At 36.4% G+C, this 20,975-nt stretch overlaps 1 pseudogene; it reads left to right on the forward strand.

Moving 5' to 3' along the window:
• The first annotated feature begins 842 nt into the window (after positions 1-842).
• LOC125162852 (glutathione S-transferase P-like) overlaps positions 843-20,975 on the forward strand; it is a 156,745-nt pseudogene continuing 136,612 nt past the window's right edge.

Below are 20,975 nucleotides of genomic sequence, written 5' to 3' on the forward strand. Positions count from 1 at the left end.
CCAGTAGGAAAGTTTTCTGCTCTAATTTGCTCACATAAATTTTCTATCCCCATTTCTCTCTCTTTATCTTCTGGAACCCCTATGATTTTGATGTTATTCCTTTTTAATGAGTCACTGATTTCTCTGATTTTTATTTTGTGTTCTTTTGCCTTAGTCTCCCCCTTTTTTTCTGCTTCATTATTCTCCATAAGTTTGTCCTCTATGCCCTGCCTTATCCATCCTTGCCACCATGGCATCCATTCGAGATTGCAGCTCATTTATAGAAAATTTTTTTTTTAATTTCATCCTGATTAGCTTTTACTTCTTTTATCTCCACAGAAAGAGATTCTAGTCTGTTTTCAACTCCAACTTGTATTCTTATTATTGTGATTCTAAATTCTGGTTCAGACATCTTGCTTGTATCTGTGTTGATTAAGTCCCTGGCTGTCATTTCTTCCTGTTCTTTCTTTTGGGGTCTATTCATTAATCATTTTGGAGGAAGAAAAGGAATTAATAATGTGAAAAAAATTAAAATTAAAAAATTAAAAACAACACAAAAATATCAAATAAAGGGGATGCTAGATCCTAGGTGTGTTTTGGTCTGGTTGTTGAAAGAAGCTTGATAAATTAGAGAAAAAAGGGAAAGATAAGAAAAAAAGAAAAAAGGAAAATGTTTGAATATTTGAAAACTGAATGCCATCGGATAGAATAAAATGAAATGATGACAGTAAAATAGAATTTCAATATTTACAAAACAGTAAAAACATATAGTAGAACAGAAAAAATCTTTTTAATAAAAATGGTAAATAAAAATAGATTTTTTTCTCTTTCTGTATTCAGGAATAAGAAAAAAAGAAAAGAGAAGAAAAGAAAAGGAAAAATAAGAAATTGAATAAAAGGACCAGCAAATAGAATGAAGTTTGATTGAAATTACATCTGGTTTCCCTTAGAAGTCAAGCTATGAAGTACTTTATAGTCGTAAACTAAGCAGCTGGAGAGATGTGTTTGTCAAGAGCGCTGTTGACCCATTTGGGAGGGGTTTAGTGTAATGGCTCCACTCTCCACTAGATGGCATTGCTTAACTTACTGGAGTAGATCGCTGTGGTGTGTGTAGGTGTGTATGCGCATGCACCAGTGAGGTGAAAATGGCATCATCCAGCTATCCAGTCTCTAGTTTTCGAACTCTGTGCTCTCCACGACTGGCAATCAAGCACCCCTCCTTTGTCTCTGGCTTCCATCCACTCCTGGCTTCTTCACTGTGACCAAGGCGTCGGGCTGCCAGGCGGCACTTCTGTCCTGCGTTTTATCTGAAATGGAGCTGTGTTTCCCGACCCCTCACTTCTGAGGGACTGTGGCTTTGACCCACTCAGACCTTCTGGGCGAGGGTGTCGCTGAGCAATGGCTGGGTGCCTTCCTACCCCCGGGAACTTTCGCAAGACCGTGCTGCTGCCAATGCCCAGAGACTGCGGCTGGGTGCCAGCCCACCCCAGAAAAAGTTCCTGCCATCTTGTAGCAGCAGCGTTTCAGGGTTTTTGGAAAAATCACAACACACGTCTGGTGCCAGGTTTCACCCTTAATGTCCTTTTTCCAGCACTAGTGAATGTGGTTGTTCTCAGGGGTCTGCTGGGATCTTTTTCTGTGGAGTAGCTGCACAGCTTCTACCAAGTGTCCTCCCAGCAGGGGAACTGCCTCTCCCTGTGTAGCCCTTGGACCTCGCGGTCTGCTCCTGAGGATTCGCCCTTCCCACCAGAGCACCACCAGGTATCGAGCTGTGGAGTTTCAGAATCTGTGCTCCCCCTGTTTATAGAGTGTTAATGGAATTTAAACCCTCTCCTTTCTCCTTTCTCCCTTTTTAGTTCCGTCCCTGCGGCTGTTTCCACTTTTCCACTTTCTCTCCAGCTGCATTCAGGCGGGGGGATGCTTTCCTGTGCTCTCCCCCCATCTCCGTCCTCTCCACAAGCAAAACCAGCTCCCTGCCCTCCGTGGTTTCTTTCTCCCCCGTTCACCTCTCTGCACTGCGTACTTGCCGAGTTCTGTGGTTCAGGTTGTCCAGATTGTTGTGTTAACCTTGAAATCAGTTTTGTAAGTGTGCAGGATGGTTTAGTGTTGATCTGGCTGTATTTCAGGTATGAGAGAAGCAAAAAAACTCCCATTCTGTTTCGCCACCTTGCCCCCCTACAGTTTCCCCGTTGGGTCATATTTTAAACAAATCCCTTTCTTATATCTCTCCTCAAGATCACTAAATGAAGAACAAAAACTATTGGGTCCATTTCAAAGCACTCTAAAATGGAATTGAACTTAGGCTTTCTTCTCAAAAAAAAAAATAGTGAGCTAGAATAAGGTCTTCCATAAAACATCAGTCAGTACAATTGCTCTCAGTATTTTTATGGGAGATTTTTTTTTAAAAACACTGGTAGGGAGTTAAAATAAAGAAAGGTAGTTTTCTAGTCGCATGATCATATTGCTGTCATCACTGGTGTCTTTGTATCAAACTCTCCTCTTTCTTGGTCTGGGTAGTTTCTGCCTTTGACTACTTGATGCCGATCCTCTAGCAAGGTCAGCTGCTGACCAGACAGCGTTAGCCATCGTCCCCACACTTTGACCATCGGCCCCTTCCCTCTTCTGACAGGTGAGCTTTCGTCTACCCCACAGCCTGCATTTGCCAGGCAGGAAAAAAATGACTCTTCAGATATGACAGAAAGAGAAGCTGCCACTTATATTGAGTGCACTTTGAGTCCTTAGAGGAAAGCAAGGAGACTCCAGGTGAGGGGAAATCCTGCTTGTGGTTTTGCTGCTAACTTAGATGACTGTTTATCCTTCATCTTCATGGCTGTTGCCTTTTTCAAATAAACGGGTTTAAGAAAAATAGTGTGAGCTAGATCCTGAAGGTTAAAATATTTTTTCCTCATTGTAGCCTCTGTTTTCTTTTTCCCTGTCTATTAAATTTAAAACAATTTTACTATGAAGTGAAGTGGACTTCTGACAACACCCTGAAGTTTGAATTGTTTATTATTATTATATTTTCTTCTGCATTAGTGCTAGCTCCTGTGTAACTATGCCTGCAGGGAAGGAGATACTACTCAAGCAAGCATTGTTATTATTCGAGGTTATAATATATCCCTTTTATGGGTTATTTTGCATTTCTCTCCCAAAGATAATAGCAATATAAGTTTGAAATATTTTTTTTTAGAAGAAGCTCCTATTTGCCGAACATGGTGAGAGGAAGAATTCTACTCGCACTGGTCACTCTGTTATATTTGCAGTCACATTCACTCAGCAACTTCATTGGAAGTTTGGCTTAGTTTACTGATATTTTCTCTTAATGATTTAAATGAGAATAATGGTGAGCATGAAATATGGCAGGAAATGTGGTTTGCGCTTACTGAGAGGAGTGTGAAATTCTGTTGCATTTCTGATATTTCCTTACCTGCTAGAGCATAGGACAAAGTATACCAGACTAAAAGGTGCAACAGGCCTGAGAATTAAGAGATAGTTCTGGCCCCTGTCTTTCCACTACCTTGCCCATGAGCACAGTCATTTCACTTCTTCACACTTGAGACTATCTATAACATAAATTGAGGGATCAGCTATTTCTAAAGACTTTCTCAGAAATAAAAATATTGGGGTGCCTGGGTGGCTCAGTTGGTTAAGCATTTGACTCTTGGTTTCAGCTCAGGTCGTGATCTCACAGTTCATGAGTTCAGGCCCGCATCAGGGTCTGTGCTGACAGTGTGAAGGCTGCTTAGGATTCTCCCTCTCTACCCCTCTCTTTGCCCCTGCCCCGCTCATGCTCGCTCTCTCTCGCTCTCTCTCGCTCTCTCTCTCTTTCTCAAATAAATAAACTTAAAATATTTTTTTTCAAATAAAAACAAACAAAAAAAAAAGAAATAAAAATATTGCCTAGCAGTGTCAAGCGTTTAAATTGTGACAGATCCTTGCTTGGGAAAATGAATGTATGATTAAAAGGTTATCGGTTAAATAACTTCAACTATGATTTTCCATATTTCTAAAAAACAGAATCCTGTGTGGAAACGTAAATAAGATGAATTTGCCATAAATGTATGAATCATAGTTCTGGCCATCAGTACTGTTTTTACATGAGATAGTTAAACTGAGTTGTCATCACCCCAATGTCAAGCCACCTGTCATATTAGTTCGGTGATGGGAGTGAAATATAGTGTGCTAGGTGAAAATAAAGGGAGTATAAACATTTGGAAAATAAATATAAATGTCACTGTGACTGGGCCATACAGTGCCCAGATATTTGGACAGACATTATTCTGGTGTTTCTGTGAGGGTGTTGTTGGATGAGTTTCACATTTAAATTGATCGAGTAAAAGGGATCCTCAGTGGCTCAGTCAGTTAAGTGTCTGACTCTTCATTTTGGCTTAGGTCATGAGCTCGTGGTCATGGGATCAAGCCCCGCACTGGGCTCTGCACACAAAGTGCAAAACCTGCTTGGAATTCTCTCTCTCCTTTCTCTCTTCCCTTCTTTACTCATGCACTGTCTCTCAAAATAAATAAATAAACATTAACTTGATTGAGTAGATTGCCCTCCCTATAATGTAGGTGGACTGCACCCAATCTATTATTTGAATAGAATAAAAAGGTTGACCCCTCTCCAACTAAGAGAGCTTGACTGCTTGACTGCCTTCAAAGTGAAACATCAGTTTTTTCCTGCCTTCAGACTCAAACTGAAATATTGTCTCTCAAGGTCTCGAGCCTGCTGTTCAGTCTGGAATTACACCATGGACTCTCCTGTTTCTCAGACCTTGTACTCAAGACTGGAATTATATCACTGGCTCTCCTAAGTCTCCAGTTTACTGAATCATCCTGAAGATGTTGGGACTTGACAGACATAATCATGTGAGTCAATTCATTATAATAAATTTCTATTTATTCTAATATATTCCATATTTTAGAACATATTATGCATATTACATATGCATATATATGTTTATTGTATGTATATGTGTATTTAGATCCCATTGGTTCTGTTTCTCTGGAGAATCCTAATATAATGTTTGAAGATCATATATGCAGATAAAAAAGAAGACATTCATATATTTTCAAAACTCCTCTAGGGTATTAAGCCCAAAAGAGACAGTGAATTGGTACTATTTGTTGTGGTTTTCCCTTGATTCCTTATGAGAAATTTTAGGCTTGCCTGATTCCTTCATAACCCAGGAATCAAATATCTAAGAAAGATAGCAAATTAGTCCTTCACACAGGCAATGTTGAGCCATTGTGTGGTCACTTTTCAACTTAGCTTTTGTGTTATGAGAAAAGGACAATGCAGACTGATTATGTCATTATCCCTTATTGTGTGCCTTCAGGCTGGATGGCAATTTGGTACAACTGTGCAGTTTGTCTTTAGAGTTTAATATCTGTCATGTGGCCTTACTGGGAAACACAACAGTGCATGTGAATGAAAGTGAGTCAGAGGATGTGAGTGGGAATATGTTTGTCACTTCACTTTTAGAAATCCTGGAAGGTATTCTAAATTTATTGACTCTTCTCTGCCTTTTTCTGAAAGATATGGATAAATCAAGATAAGAAGATTAAGGGATAAGGAAGGAGTAGTCAGAAAAAAAGATATTTTGGTACGTCTACTACAAAAGTAGCCGTGGAGTACATTTTCAATTGTTGAATAAGTAACATTGGACTATTCTTCATTGCTCCTATTAAGGAGGCTGAAAGGGCTGCAGTTTGAAAGGAAATATTTTGGAGTACAATAATCCCCTACCTTCATAGAAAAGTTGTTCTCAAATTGCTATCAGTGGAACCCCTAACATTTTTGAAAAGGAAAAAAGTCATATTTTCTCACGTTAAATGGGTGACTCTAGAGCACAATCTAATCAGCAAATCACATCAACTAGTGGTTGTATGTTTTATGTCAAGAATGAAATGCTGAATACATGTAATGTTTTGCTGTCACAGCATTGACACAGAACAGTAGGAAATGAGCTCCTGACTTTAAATACAGAAATAGTTAGTCTGGCATACTGATCTTTTAGAAGGGGACCCTAAACCACTGATGAATTAGAGATAAGAATTGACCCTTGGAAAACATAGAGACATATATTTATTATAATTTCAGAACCGTTATGCACCGAGAACTAACCACAGCTATAGCAGCTGTAGTATATGCCGCAGAATGAGAAAAGACAGTGGAAGGTCATGGGTACTCAGCACAAATGGTAGTCTCCCCAGTGTGAAGCAGTAACATCTAAGATAGCTTCTGCACCTGGCCAAGAGAGGGGTAAGAAAAATCCCCTGGGAATCTAGGTCCAAAAGGTCAAACTTCTTGTAATTAATATAAATAAATAAATCAGTCAGTCAATCAATTTGTACTTCACTAAGGGGACTCTCCAGCCAGGCAAGTGGGATGTGATGCATCATTCCGGCAAATGTGACCCCAGCTGTCATGACAGCCCTTGGGCAGCTGCTGCACTTTGGAAAACATGCTGTGACACTGTCACCAGGAATTCAGTAAGTGCAGAAGTATTTCCTGGAAAATGTGGATGCACACAATTAAGTGCAAAGGAGCAGACTCAGCCCAAGAGCAAGGCGCAAACCTGGAACTAATGACTGTTTAGGTTAAAACATTGGACATAATGGCCAGTGTTAGACAGGTCACATGGTATGGCTTGTGAGCTGTGGCAGATCCTGGCACAGGAACCCATACATTCAATCAATAAATCCCTGTGCTTCTGAGACAGCCACCTGAGCTCTTCTATTTTCTTTCAGGACATCCTGAATGGTCCCATTTTGTAATCTGGGTTTCTTAAACTTCTTTCCTATCTAGCCTGTTAAAGAAGCAGTTAGGCATTTGCTGAGAATTTCTGAGCACAAAAATCAGTGAAAGGATATTCACATGGTTTCAAGGTATCACCATACATAGTATTTATCCATTACAAAGGCGGAAACTCAGATACAATTCACATAAATATTAGTGACACAATTTTACATAGTCTTACAAGCAATAAGACAACTCAGCACACTGACTTTATATTTGCAATGAGGTGATGCAACAAAAATTCCTGTCATCATCTATGTAGTCTTCTTACCAAAAGGTTTAAAATTGAATTTAAACATGAGAAAACAAATACAGATTGCTAAATATCTTATAATACAGTTAGTTCTAAGCAATCAGACAAATCTAGAATATAGGATATCCTACATTGCAATTGGCCATGACTTTTCAAAAATATCAATGTCATGGAAAAAAAAAAGTAGAATTCTTGCAGATTAAAGGAAAATAAAGAGACATGACAATCAGATAAAATGAACAAACTTGTTTACCAGAATGGAAGAAAAAAAAGCTATAAAGATATTTGGGGGGTGATTGGTTATATTTGACTGTAGAAATTAGAAAATGATTTGAACAATGTTAAATTTATGGAGTGTGAAACCAAATAACATGAAAAAGACCCAGAGGCAGTGCATTCAGAACACCATCATGAGAGTGAAGCCCTTAATGGCCACAGACTTTTCTCATGCAGAGACCTTTCTGATCAGTCTCTGCTATTATTAGAATAGTTTCTCCTGCCACCAGGTAAAGGGATCATCTGGGAGTTTTCTCACAGAGAGAAAAGGACCAGATTCAGGTTACTTGGACCCTGCGACTTACACAATTTTGAGAGCCCTTTTAAACACAAGGATACAAAATTATGAATACACAATTAGGTAAAACATTAAATATTTACTTAGGGGGTACCTGGGTGGCTCAGTCGGTTAAGCATCTGACTCTTGATTTCAGCTCAAGTCATGATCTCAGGGTTCGTGAGTTCGAGCTCCACGTCAGGCTCTGTACTGACAGCATGGAGACTGCTTAGAATTCTCTCTCCCTCTCTTTGCCCCTCCCTGCTCACTCTCTGTCTTTCAAAGTAAATAAATTAAAAAAAAATTAAATATTTACTTAGAATGAGAAGCAAAATCTTTAAAGTTACAAACTAAAACAATTAAAATACACCCATTTTCCTAAATATTACCTTGAAATGGATCCCGTAAGAGAATTTTTCATGAGTGCACTAAGGAACAACACCTAAGGGAGGCAGGGCTGTGGGGAGAGAGGGGGATGGTCTGGAGTGTGGTTCAGCTATAACAGAGGCCATAGCAGGCACCACCAGAGCTCTGAAACTGGAATGGCCTTTCAGCATTGTCCCCTTGTCAGGCAAGAGGTAATGTAGCCAGGCCTTTGTACCTTACTGGTTTTAGATGTTGGGTGCCCCTTGGACAGGGCAGCTCCCTTCAGGCAGAGCAATTCTAGTAGATGCTGCCTCTGTGAGCAAACAGTAACCAGTAACCCCAGCAGTAGGAAATATGAGGGTTTCTGTTCCACAAGAGGGATCTGGGGATTGTACCTCCATATACTCTACAACCCAAAACAACACAAAATTCAGAGCAGAAACCAATATATATTTTTTATTAATTAATTGTCTAGATTTTATAATACAATATTTTCCTTTATTTTTAGGTTACACACTTTGATTTTTCTTTATTTGCCAACAATGTGTAATATTTTTTCCCCCTTAGAGACAAGAAGAAGATAATTTTGTCTTACTTTTAGGAGAGCTGTTCAACATTATAGTTTCACTACTTAAATATTTTTCTTGAATTTGGAAAATTATTTAAGAATTTGGACACATCTATCAAGTTTCTTTCATATATGAACTCAAAGATTTCAGATATTTAGAGATGTCTTAAGCAGTGACTAAGATTAAATGCTGTTTGTAATGATGATGCTCATTCATCACTCAGTATTCAAATATTACTTTTAGTGAGGGTTATGAATTTTTAAAAAAAATATTTATTCATTTTGAGAGCAAGACAGCATGAGTGAGGGAGGGACAGAGAGAGAGGAAGAGAGAGAATCCCCAGCAGGCTCCATGCTTCCAGCACAGAGCCTAACATGGGACTCAAACCCACAAAACCATGAGATCATAACCACCCCAGGTGAACAAAGGGTTATGAATTTTATGTTGGGCCCTACACCTACATTCAGAACATAAAGGAATAGGCACACTGGTGGTAGTAATATTCTGGAAGCTATTTTGACACTGCGATGAGCAATAACTTAACTATAGATGGAAATGACTACAAAGCACAGCTATAGACATCTCACTAAACACTAATTAAATTTATCTTAATTGCATCTCCATAATGTCTGCGGTTACTCAGAGGCAGCCCATGCATAAGGGCTGGTATAAGTGACAGCTCCAAAGCTGAAGCCTCATTAGTTTCAAGGTAAATCGGCTTCTACCCCCAGGTTCATAACTTTCTGAGATTTCTGTCTCTTCATTATTCCTCTACCCCATGATGCTCGCCACTGCCCTTCACACACAGCCTACACAGTAAACAAACTACCAAAGTGCAACAGAACCTTGCCATTACAAACTTAGTAATGGTAAGTGAAATATGAAAATGTAAAGTTTCCCAGATCCCCATGATGCTAGCTAAAGCATTACACAGTTTCCATTAGGTACTTCCTTAGCCATCTGTCCAGCCCCTCCTATATACCCAAGTTCCTTTCATGTGTCCTTTTCATTTAGGTCACAATTACACTTTCCCTCCAGGGCTATCCCTATTTCTCTGGATTCAGCTATTATCTAAGAAAGCACTGCCTATCTCATTTGTCCGTAAGTTCCTCTGGGTTTTCCAATGAAATTGTTTTTTCAAAGCCACCTGAAATCTCACTGCATACCATCTTCTACACTTGTGGCAGAATTCTCCAAACTACCTGTTTTACCTTTCAAGGTACACCGAATCCGCTGCTCGGCCCCCTTAAGTGTTACCTGCATACACACACGATCTTTCTTTTTAATCAGTTATCCAAGAAGTCCCAAACACTTTTAGAACTTAGATTCTAATGTCCATTAAATATAAATTTAATAACACATAAGAATCAATCACCAAGATTCCAAGGGGGAATCCAAAGTTGCTATAAGCAAAGAGATATGACTATGACATCCATGCTTTTAAGTTTTGTTGACATCACTTTTAGAATTATATTTAAAATCAGATGGCTTTAAGAAATTTAATAAGTTACATCTTTGACAGAGAATAAAAAAATTACTTTATTCAAGATTCATCAAACTTGAATTCTGTATCAGATACTCACTATAATGACAATTTCAATGGTAATGTTTGCCAGGATACAGGTGTTTGAAGCATTTCTTTCGCTCACTTACAGTAGGATCTTATATGACAACGTGGTTTTTTTTTTAATGTTCATTTATTTTTGAGAGAGACAGAGACAGAGGGTGAGCAGTGGCAGAAAGAGAGGGACACATAGAATCCAAAGTGGGCTCCAGGCTCTGAGCTGTCAGCCCAGAGCCTGACATGAAGCTCGAACCCATGAACCATGAGATCATGACCTGAACCAGTCAAATGCTTAATCGCCTCAGGCACCCAGGCGCCCTGACAAGTTTTTAACATATCTTTCCTTTTGAGTCAACAAATATGGTTACGGCAAGATTTTTGTTTTAACTTTTTTGAAGTTTATTTATTTTGGGGGGGGGAGGGGGAGTGAGTAGAGAAAGAGAGAGAGAAAGAATCCCAAGCAGGCTCTGCAATGTCAGTGCAGAGCCTGAGGCAGGGCTCAAACTCATGAACCTCAAGACCATGACCTGAGCCGAAAGCAAGAGTTGGATGTTTAACCCACTGAGCCACCCAGGTGACTCTAGGATGAGATTATTAATGGGCAAGGTTAATTGACTCATTCCTTCCTCCTCTTGCATTCTCTTTGGTTGCTAATTTCTTACATAATTCCATTTTACTACCTTCTCACATCGCTCAAATGTAAGTATCAGAAAACTAGATATAGGTTATTTTCAGTGAAGGGCCTTTAGCCCTGAAATTCCTTTCTTTGTGTGACAATGTGAGGTCTCCCATTTTGCCCAGCTTTCTTAAGGGTACATGCAATGACTATACTTTTTATTTGGCCACTAGATACAAGTATGCAACTGATAGAAAACAGGTTTGTAAAAGTGTATTTTACACTATTTTAATAAGAATTGTAATTTTCTGGATTAATTTTAGCTTTAAGACTGTTATGCTGGATCAGTTTGAGGGAGAGATGAAAATTTGAAAATCAAAAATATATATATATAATCTGGTTGTCTTGCTATTTTGAATCCTTCCATCACATATCAACATCATTGATATGAGATATTCCTTCAGTCCTGTATTTTATTTTTTTATTGGTGATAGGCACTTTATATTATTATTATTTTTAAGTTTTTAGTTTAATTCCAGTTAACATACAGTCTAAATTAGTTAACAATATAGTGATTTTCAGCCCTGTACTTAAAAAAAAAAGTTTTCATTAATATATTTGGAGGGGAGGGGTTGGTTTAGGAAATTTAATACTATATTCATAAAAAAGAGTTTTAGAATTGTAGTTGCTGCAATGATAAGCCCTATAGCAAATTGAAAAGTCCTTCAAAAGTCATATAACTTAATTATTAAATTACTAAGTTAATAATTAACAATTAAAGTCAATTAATTGCTGTTTCTTCTATTCTCTCCTCACCCAGATCTCCATATGGTGACAATTAAGCTGTCATTTAAAATCCTTAGGATAAACCCAAAGTGGCAGGAAAATTGCTATTTGGCTATGTTTACCCAGGGGGAGGAGAAGAGAGAGAGGAGGGAACTGCTAGACCTAGTGCCTCTCACTAAGATTCGTCAAGGGCAAGGACTTTTAATGGACTCCAGTGTTTACTCTGTCTCTTTCTCAACATTCAGTCTACTGACTCTCCTACCTCTTAACTTCAGAGAGAAAGCAAGGAGTCTTCCCTTTGAGAGCTTTGCAGTTAAAAGTCACTTTATGGAGAAGCTATCGGATAAGAGATTTTAGTTTCAAAGGCAGAAAAAAGTGTGTCTTTGTTCATCAGTATCTTTAATATTGGGTCACTTTTTCTTGTAACGAGAGTTTACATGTTTGGCTAATGGTAGGCTGGTAAGTTTGTGCCAACTGGGCTTTCCACAGTAGAATCCCTTTCTCTTTCCAGCAAAAAGTCTTAATTAGTAGTGTTTATAGATTTCTATAGTGTAAATACTCCCACTGTGGCTGATTTAGAGCTATCATGTGATACTATAAACTGGAATTAGGAAGAGGTGGGCACAATCAGCTCTCCCCTGGCAGCGTAGGTTATACAGAGTTTAGCCCTTGAGGGAAAAGAAGAATAGAAGCCCCTTAGATCTTCCTACAGCTTAGACCAAAGGAATCTTTCTACTATGCAGTCTTGTGATGATAATTGAGACTTTTACTATAGACATCTTATCAGAAATTGACATCCATACAAGCAAAGGAAATGCACCTTCTAATAAGTTAAACTATAAGGTTCAGTCAAATCATTTCATGAAACTTGTCTATTTAGTAGTCTTCAAATTCTCATTGTGGTTCAATAGAAAGAATGTATTGTTTAGTTGAAAGGGAAGATATATTTAGTATGATTTGGGGAAAGTTTCACTGCCCTGTGAGAAGATGCCTTCTGAAAGAAAAGTATTTTTCTTTTTCCTTCCCAACTTCTTCACTGTTTCACTAAATGCTTTAGTTAATTATAGTCACCTTGCTTAAAGCTTTATGTCGTAGATCTAAAGAGATGGGAATAGAAGATGAGGCAATGTTCAGTGAAATTTCAAAAATACTACAACTATTATATTTCTGCTATTTTGTTTTATTCTTGACCATTATAGTATATTATTCTGCCCAATAATTTCACAGAGATGTTAAATGACTTCCCTCAAATTACACAATCATTATTAAAGCTTAGGGATAGAACACAGATCTTTCAACTTCCATCTAAGGTTGCCTGCCCTGCTTAACACTTTCTTTTTAAAATATTAAAATAAAATTTTAATATTCTGTGTATTTGAATGCTCTCTAAACTGAACTTCTCTAATTTATCTGGGCTTTTAAGTCACTATTGGATTTTGGGCCTGTCTTTGTCACCTCTGCTATGCCAGTTCCTATTAGAAAATTTACACTAATTTTGGTGGCGCATATACTATTGCTAGATGATTACAAGGTACATCAAAGAAAATGGTAGATGCAATTTGTTTTAATTAAGAGGAAAACTAAAATCATTTTTTTCTTATTAAAATGAAAATAAATGTTATAGTTTTATATATATATATATATATATATATATATATATATATATATATATATTCAATTCTTTTCTTTCCAGACTGGTAATCACTACTATCCTATTTAGCAATTTCTATTAATTATTAAGGTAGCAAAAATCAATAGATTAGCTGTATTTAATTTACCTTTATTTTTGCAAGTATCCTGCTAGCCTTCATGACATTGCATATGAGCATATTATGTGGATTGGGTAATTACAAACTTAAAAAATTACTCACTCAATAGCTTCTAATGATGTCTTTAGTGCTATTATAATCAACTGTATCATATCCTTGGTGACTTTAATTTTAGGGTTGCTATTTCATGATTTCTTAGATTATTATTTTATGGCAGAAAATAGTTGTAAAAATTCTAGCAGAGTTTTTCAAAAGTAATGTTAAAATTTGGCAGAACAAAAATTACTACTAAGGTCATGATATCATAATTGAAATATTTGATTCCAAAAGTTATATTTATGTGTTTTCCAAAAATTTGTTTTTCTCTCTCTTTCTTTTTTTCCTTTCTGCCTCTGTATCTCCCACTCTCTCTCTCTCTCTCTCAATCATGAAACAAATATCAGATTTTAAAAGTTGTTGAAATCTTTCAGGTAAGTTTTTTATGGCATAAATAATTAATATTTTAGTGATTATAAAGATATGAGAGTATAGTATAAATTCTTTTTCCTCTTCTAGTTTTCATTTCTTTTTTTCCAATTCTAAGACAAGCTTCCATAGGCATTAATTCTATGGCATATGTGTCAAAGACATTTTCTATTCTGAATTGTTACCATCAAAATATAGCTACAGTGAAGACCATTTTAGCCTGATATCTGGACATCATGGTCCTCATTTTCAGAAGAGTGCTATTTGATATATAATGCTCATGTCCAGTAGAAAAGACTTTGAGGTCTCTTTATAACATCACCTTATATTTCATAGTACATTTACGTTTTCCACTGAGCTTCATATCCTCTCTTAAGCCATCAAAGAAGCAATTTAAGGTAGAGAGAATAAATTTTTTTTGAATATTTTATAAGGACACTGAGCAAGAGAAGGTAAAACTGAACTATAGAAAACTGCAACCAATCCAGAAAATAATTAGGCAAAAAGGTACAAACAAGCTAAATGTACGAATACATTTTTAGAATTTTTAGGGTATTTAGAATGTTTATTTTTATTTAAATTTTAAATTTTTTAACTTGAGTATAGTTGATACACAATGTTACATTAGTTTCAGGTGTGCGATATAGTGATCCAGCTTCTCTGTGCATTATGCTGTGCTCTCTACAAGTGTAGTTACCATCTGTCACCATACAACTCTAGTACAGTATCAGTGACTATATTCCCTGTGTTGTGCCTTTTACATCTGTGACTTATCATCCCGTAACTGGGAGCATAGATCTCCCATTCCCTTTACTCATTTTGCCCATACTCTTACCTCTCTCCATCTGGTAACCATTCATACTCCATATTTATAGATCTGATTCTGTTTTTGTTGCTGTTGTTGTTGTTGTTAGTTTGTTCATTTATTTTGGTTTTTAGAGTCCACATACAATGTGAAATCATAGGATATTTGTCTTTCTCAGTCTGACTTATTTCACTTAGCATAATACCCTCCATATCCATCCATGTTGTCACAATGGGCAGAATCCTTTTTTATGGCTGCATTATATTCATGTGTGTGTGTGTGTGTGTGTGTGTGTGTGTGTGTGTGCGCGCGCGCGCACGCGCGCTATTTCTCCCTTATCCATTCGCTTATTGATGGTCACTTAGGTTGCTTTGTATTTTGGTTCTTGTAAATAATGCTGTAATAAATATGGGGCATATATATATTTTTTGATTTAGTATTTTTATTTTCTTTGGGTAAATAGTAGTAGAATTATAGATCTATGGTATTTCTATTTTTAATTTTGGGGGGAGCATCAATACTGTTTTCCACAGTGTCTATGCTATATTACATTCCCACCAACAGCACCCAAGGATTCCTTTTCCTCCACATCATCACCATCACTTGTTTTTTCTTGTCCTATTGATTTTAGCCATTCTGACAGGTATAAAGTGATATCGTATGGTTTTTATTTGCATTTCCTTGATGATTAAGAATGTTGAGCTTTTTCTCATGTGTCTGTTGACCATATGTATGCCTTCTTTGGAAAAAAAATGTCTATTGACCATGTGTCTGTTGACCATATGTATGCCTTCTTTGGAAAAAAAAATGTCTAATCCTATTTTTAATAGGATTCTTTGGTTGTTTGATGATGAGTTGTATAATTTCTTTATGTATTTTGGGTATCAACCCCTTATCACATGTATCGTTTATAAATCTCTTCTTGCATTCAGAAGGTTGCCCTCTTATTTTGTTGATAGTTTTCTTCACTGTTCCTTTTTATTTTGTTGTAGCCCTAATAGTTATTTTTGTTTCTGTTTCCTTTGCCTTAGGAGATATATCTAGGAACGATTGCCTAGACTCTTTTCTAGGATTTTTATGGTTTTAGGTCTTACATTTAAGTCTTTAATTTAAAATTGGTAGTGTTTCTACACAGTAATAATGAAGAAGCAGAGAGAAATTAAGACAACAATTCCATTTATAATTGTACTAGAAGGAAAAAGAAAAGTACCTCAGAAACTAAGGAGGTGAAAGGCTTGTAAAAGATTCTAAAAACTATACACATTGATGAAAGAAATTGAACATGACACAAAGAGATGGGAAGATATTCCATGCTCATGGATTGGAAGAATTAGTATTGTTAAATGTCCATACTATCCCCAGCAATCTACAGATTTAATGTAATCCTTATCAAAATATCAACAGCATTTTTCGTAAAACTAGAACAAACAATCCTAAAATTTGTATGGAACCACAGAAAACTCTGAAGAGCCAAAGCAATCTTGAGAAATAAAAATACAGCTGTAGGTATCACAATTCCAGATTTCAGGGTATACTACAAAGCTGCAGTAATCAAAACAATATGATATTTGGCACAAAAATAGACACATAGATCAATGGAACAGAATAGAAATTCCAGAAACAAACCCATGTTTAGATGGTCAATTAATCTATGACAAAGGAGGCAAAAATTCACAATGGGGAAAATTTATTCTCGTCAATAAATGGTGTTGGGAAAACTGGACAACTATATGCAAAAGCTACATATAAGTGGACCACTTTTCACACCATACACAAAAATAAACTCAAAACATTTAGAATGTTTAAATCACTATTCTATTGACTTCATTAGATAAAATCTATATAAGACTTATTTTAAATTGTATTGAAGGAGTCATATGTGAAAATAGTGGAGTAAGACACTCTGAAATTTCTCTCTTCCATGAAAGTAATATGGAAACGAAAAATTGTTAGAATGATTTTTTTTCCAGAATTGTGGCTATTTACTGAGGGTTTATTTTTTGAACTCTATTCTGTTTTTTTGAACTTTCTATCTTGAGCTAGTAGCCTACGATTTAGTTATTGTAGTGCTAGGGTACATTTTAGTTAACTAGATTGGCATATCTCACTTTATTATACTTTTCCGAATGTTCTTGGATTTTAGATTTACCTTAGACTATATTAAGTTCACAGATTATTCTGAGAAGAATTAATACCTTTGAAATCTTAGATTTTCCTGCTCAGAAATAATATGTGACTTCATATTTATTTTGGTCTTTTATACCCTCTGGAATGGTTCATGATATTTTCATATAGTTTTGCATAGTTCTTATTAAATTTATTGTTTTATTTTGTATATTCTTTTATATAAAAGGAGATTTCTTCTTTTTATTAAATTTTACATTTGTTATTTGTAATATATAGAAAACTCTTATTGGCTTATTTACTTGTAGACCTATCACATGTAGACTTTATCTTTTTTCTTGACTTTTTATTTAGGTAAACATATTGCCGGACAATATTTTTATTTTGTCCTGAGTTTCATAGTTTTCATTTCCTTTTCTTATGTTACCGTACTAGATAATAAAATCCTAATACCTGTGGGGAGTAAAGAATTCTTATTTTATGCATTTGATATTATTTATTCACAGAATGATAAAATGTAATAACTTTTTACATATCACAAAAAAACATCTAATCCAGTCCTTTAAATTGAAATATGTAACAAGGAATGTAATGATAAAGTGACATTCTTAAATTAGCATAGTTCCTTAATGACATAACTTTTACTAGAATTCTCCCTTTGGCTTTCATTCCAGCTCTTTACTACTCTAGACTGCTTTTCTTCACAGGATAATCAGTGAGTCCACTTTAAGTAGAGTCTCACTTTGATTTTCCAGAATACTGTTATTTTTTTTTTAATTTTTTTTAACTTTTTTAATTTATTTTTGGGACAGAGAGAGACAGAGCATGAACGGGGGAGGGGCAGAGAGAGAGGGAGACACAGAATCGGAAACAGCCTCCAGGCTCTGAGCCATCAGCCCAGAGCCTGACGCGGGGCTGGAACTCACGGACTGCGAGATCGTGACCTGGCTGAACTCGGACGCTTAACCGACTACGCCACCCAGGCGCCCCAGAATACTGTTATTTAATTGACATTCTACTCAAGTCTGCCACATATATAGCTGAAACCTCCCTCTTCACTACCAAATTGGATGGGTCCTTAGGGCTGGAAAAAAATAAATGAATAAATCAAGATAACATACTCTTCTATTTGGCCTGGTAGTCATTACATGTATTTGTTCATTACATATACAAGAATATATACATAGTCTTTAGTTCACAGATATTCAGAAACATGTTAAAATATCAGATCAAATCTCTTTCTCTAGCATATTTTCAATATAAAGCTTAAATTTGATTTTTTTTTAATTTTCATTATTATAGTTTTTGGGGGAATCTGAGTTGGTCAATATGACATCACCTTTACTTTCAAGGAAACAGGTGATATTACTGTAAGAATTATTTTTTTTTGAAGATGTATCTGATTTTTGAAATTCCAAAGACAATATTCTGCCTGCACCTGTGTGAATATTTTGTCAGAATTAATTTAGAATATGTAATTGTATGGATGTTGACTAATTAATGCAAAACCCAGTGGAACTACCAGAGAGTCAAACAAGTTCTTTCTAGTACATAGGGACAGTTGCTCTGGTAGGTCAAGTTTCATTAAACTAATGATGTCAATCATATGAAGGGTCTTAGGTAAATTTGGGTGATATTTCCACATTATGGACCATGATTCAAACATCATGCCATATCATCAATTCCGTATTTCACTGTGGCAGAGAACATGAATTGCAAGCTACTGAGCAATTCTTTCAGTACAATTTTGCCACATGCTGGGACCCAGAAGTCTAGTTGGCTATGTGTTTATTTAACTGGGAATCTTTATTGAAAGGGTTTATTCTCATGGTCATGATTCACTAGTGTAAGCAAACTTAATAAAGACAACTGTACTCTACTTGTTCCCCATATCAGAGACCATGTTAGTTCTATTAGGGTAGAGTTGAGAAGCACAGACAGACGGGTGATGATTATAAATCTTTTCTGTTTCTCTTCATGTATACCATTTTCTAATCAGTTAAGCCAGAATAATTGTGATGCTACCCCTCTGACTCTAAATTCCATGGCAAGAGAGACATTTTTTAAATGTGCCATTCATCACTCTGTCACCATGACTCAACCTATAGTCTGTCTGGTAAGAAGTGGGTGTTCATATTACACAACTTCCAGAGAAAAGCCAGAGGACAGTATTGTTGTGAGTATTAGGCTAGGATAGAGTCTCAAAACCATGTCTTTATAGAAATATTTCCCTTTAAATCCCTAATAGAAATAGTCACAGAAGAAAAGCCAGGCTGTTGGGATTTTGTGCTTTCCCCAAATCAGTATATAATGCCTGACCTCTGTGTAGAACATATCTGATACAGAAGAATTCTTTTTGCCTACCTAGACCGTGTCAACCTTTGTGATTTGTACAAAAACATGTCTTTTTGGAACTTTGTGAGACCCTAAAGAGAGGCTTGGAAACATGGATTCAAGAAGATTTTCACTGAGTTACTCACTTATATACTTTCTAGAATTCTAAGTTTATGATTCTATAAAAGCTGTGTAAAGTTCCAAGAGTAAAAGAATCCCAAAGAGAAACCAGACAAGAGTCATTATTATGGAAAATATTTTAGTCCCCTACATAAGCAATTAATTATTTGCTTGTCCCTGTGATTGTTTCTCCCAAAGCTACATCATCCATAAATTTTGGCCTGGGTTCTTACCCATCCCAACACTCCTTCAGTGGAATTTGGGAATAGAGACTGGGCCTTGAGAATGGAATACATCAGTAAAGTACAATTTTACTTTGGCAGTAAAATTTAACAGTGGCCAAATTCCCAAGAATAAGGCAGGGAGGCTGGCTGGTTCAAGGCAGATAAATTACTAAGGAATTCCTACTCTTTCTCTGCTCAGCTCGTCATATATTTCTTTTTAGCAACGTTCATCCATAAAATTTCCAAGTGCTATTTCCTGTGGAGGAGTAGGGAAAAAATATTTCTTTTTTTTTTTTTTAATTTTTTTTTCAACGTTTATTTTTTTGGGGACAGAGAGAGACAGAGCATGAACGGGGGAGGGGCAGAGAGAGAGGGAGACACAGAATGGGAAACAGGCTCCAGGCTCCGAGCCATCAGCCCAGAGCCTGACGCAGGGCTTGAACTCACGGACCGCGAGATCGTGACCTGGCTGAAGTCGGACGCTTAACCATCTGCGCCACCCAGGCGCCCCTGGAAAAAATATTTCTTAGCCCTTGCCACTTTTCATGTGCATACCCACAAAGATATGTAGCTTTCTATGTATCCTAAACCTAGACGAACTGTTAAGAAAAGAAGACCATGGGTGCTTGAGTGGCTCAGTTGTTTCAGCATCCAACTCTTGGTTTTGGTTCAGGTCATGATCTCACAGTTTCATGGATTTGAGCCCCACGTCATGCTATGTGCCGGCAACACAGATCCTTCTTGGAATTCTCTCTCTCTTCCTCTCTATCTGCCCCTCTCCCACTTCCTGTCTGTCTCTCTCAAATAAATAAATTAAAAAAAATAAATAAAAGATCACTATAAGACCACAGTGGTAAACATGCTCTTTTATGAGTGCTCTATTTGATGAGTAAGTTTTATCTGGTATCACTTTATCAGTATATACTTCCCTATCTGCCTATATATATTTCTTCATACTTAAAATTTATATTGTGATTATAGGCTAATTTTTATTACAATGCTATAAAATCAGGTGAAATTTTGCTACCTATAGAAAATAACAGTGAATTAGCATAATGAAATGCACATCTGGATGTTAAAGCTCAATGACAAAATACTGATTTCTTAAAAAAATATACTTTATTCATATTTTAGCATTTTACTGAGTAAAATAAGGAGAAAGGGTCATTTCTTTATCCCACCCCCTAAGGATACCACTGGAAGACGTATCTTGGATTAACTTTCTCTATTAAGTACCTCACAGTTATACATTTCTTTCTCTTCTTACTTCTGTTCTCCCCAGGCACAGACACACAGTATTTTGAGCAGTCAGAAATCTGAAATTTACTGATTACTCACCTATTTAATTTTATAACTAGGACATTTTAAGGTAAAGAAGGTTAATCTTAGTTTCCAGATTTTAGATCTGTTTTTGCTCATCATTTTATCACTTTTACCCACACAGTGCCAAGCATACAGATGATCCTCATATAATATTTGTGAAATGAATAAGGAAATGAATAAAGGTATGTTAAGTAAAGACATTGGAAGAAAACAAAATTTCCTGGTTCTTTTGCTCAAAGTTTGAATAGGAACAGTGAGCCATAGGTTGTTATTGGTAAAAAACATTGCTGCCAACACCCTGGATGTTAGAACCTCTCTGTCAGCTG

This window comes from Prionailurus viverrinus, chromosome A1 (assembly GCF_022837055.1).
Source record: "Prionailurus viverrinus isolate Anna chromosome A1, UM_Priviv_1.0, whole genome shotgun sequence".
Taxonomy (NCBI): Eukaryota; Metazoa; Chordata; class Mammalia; order Carnivora; family Felidae; genus Prionailurus; species Prionailurus viverrinus.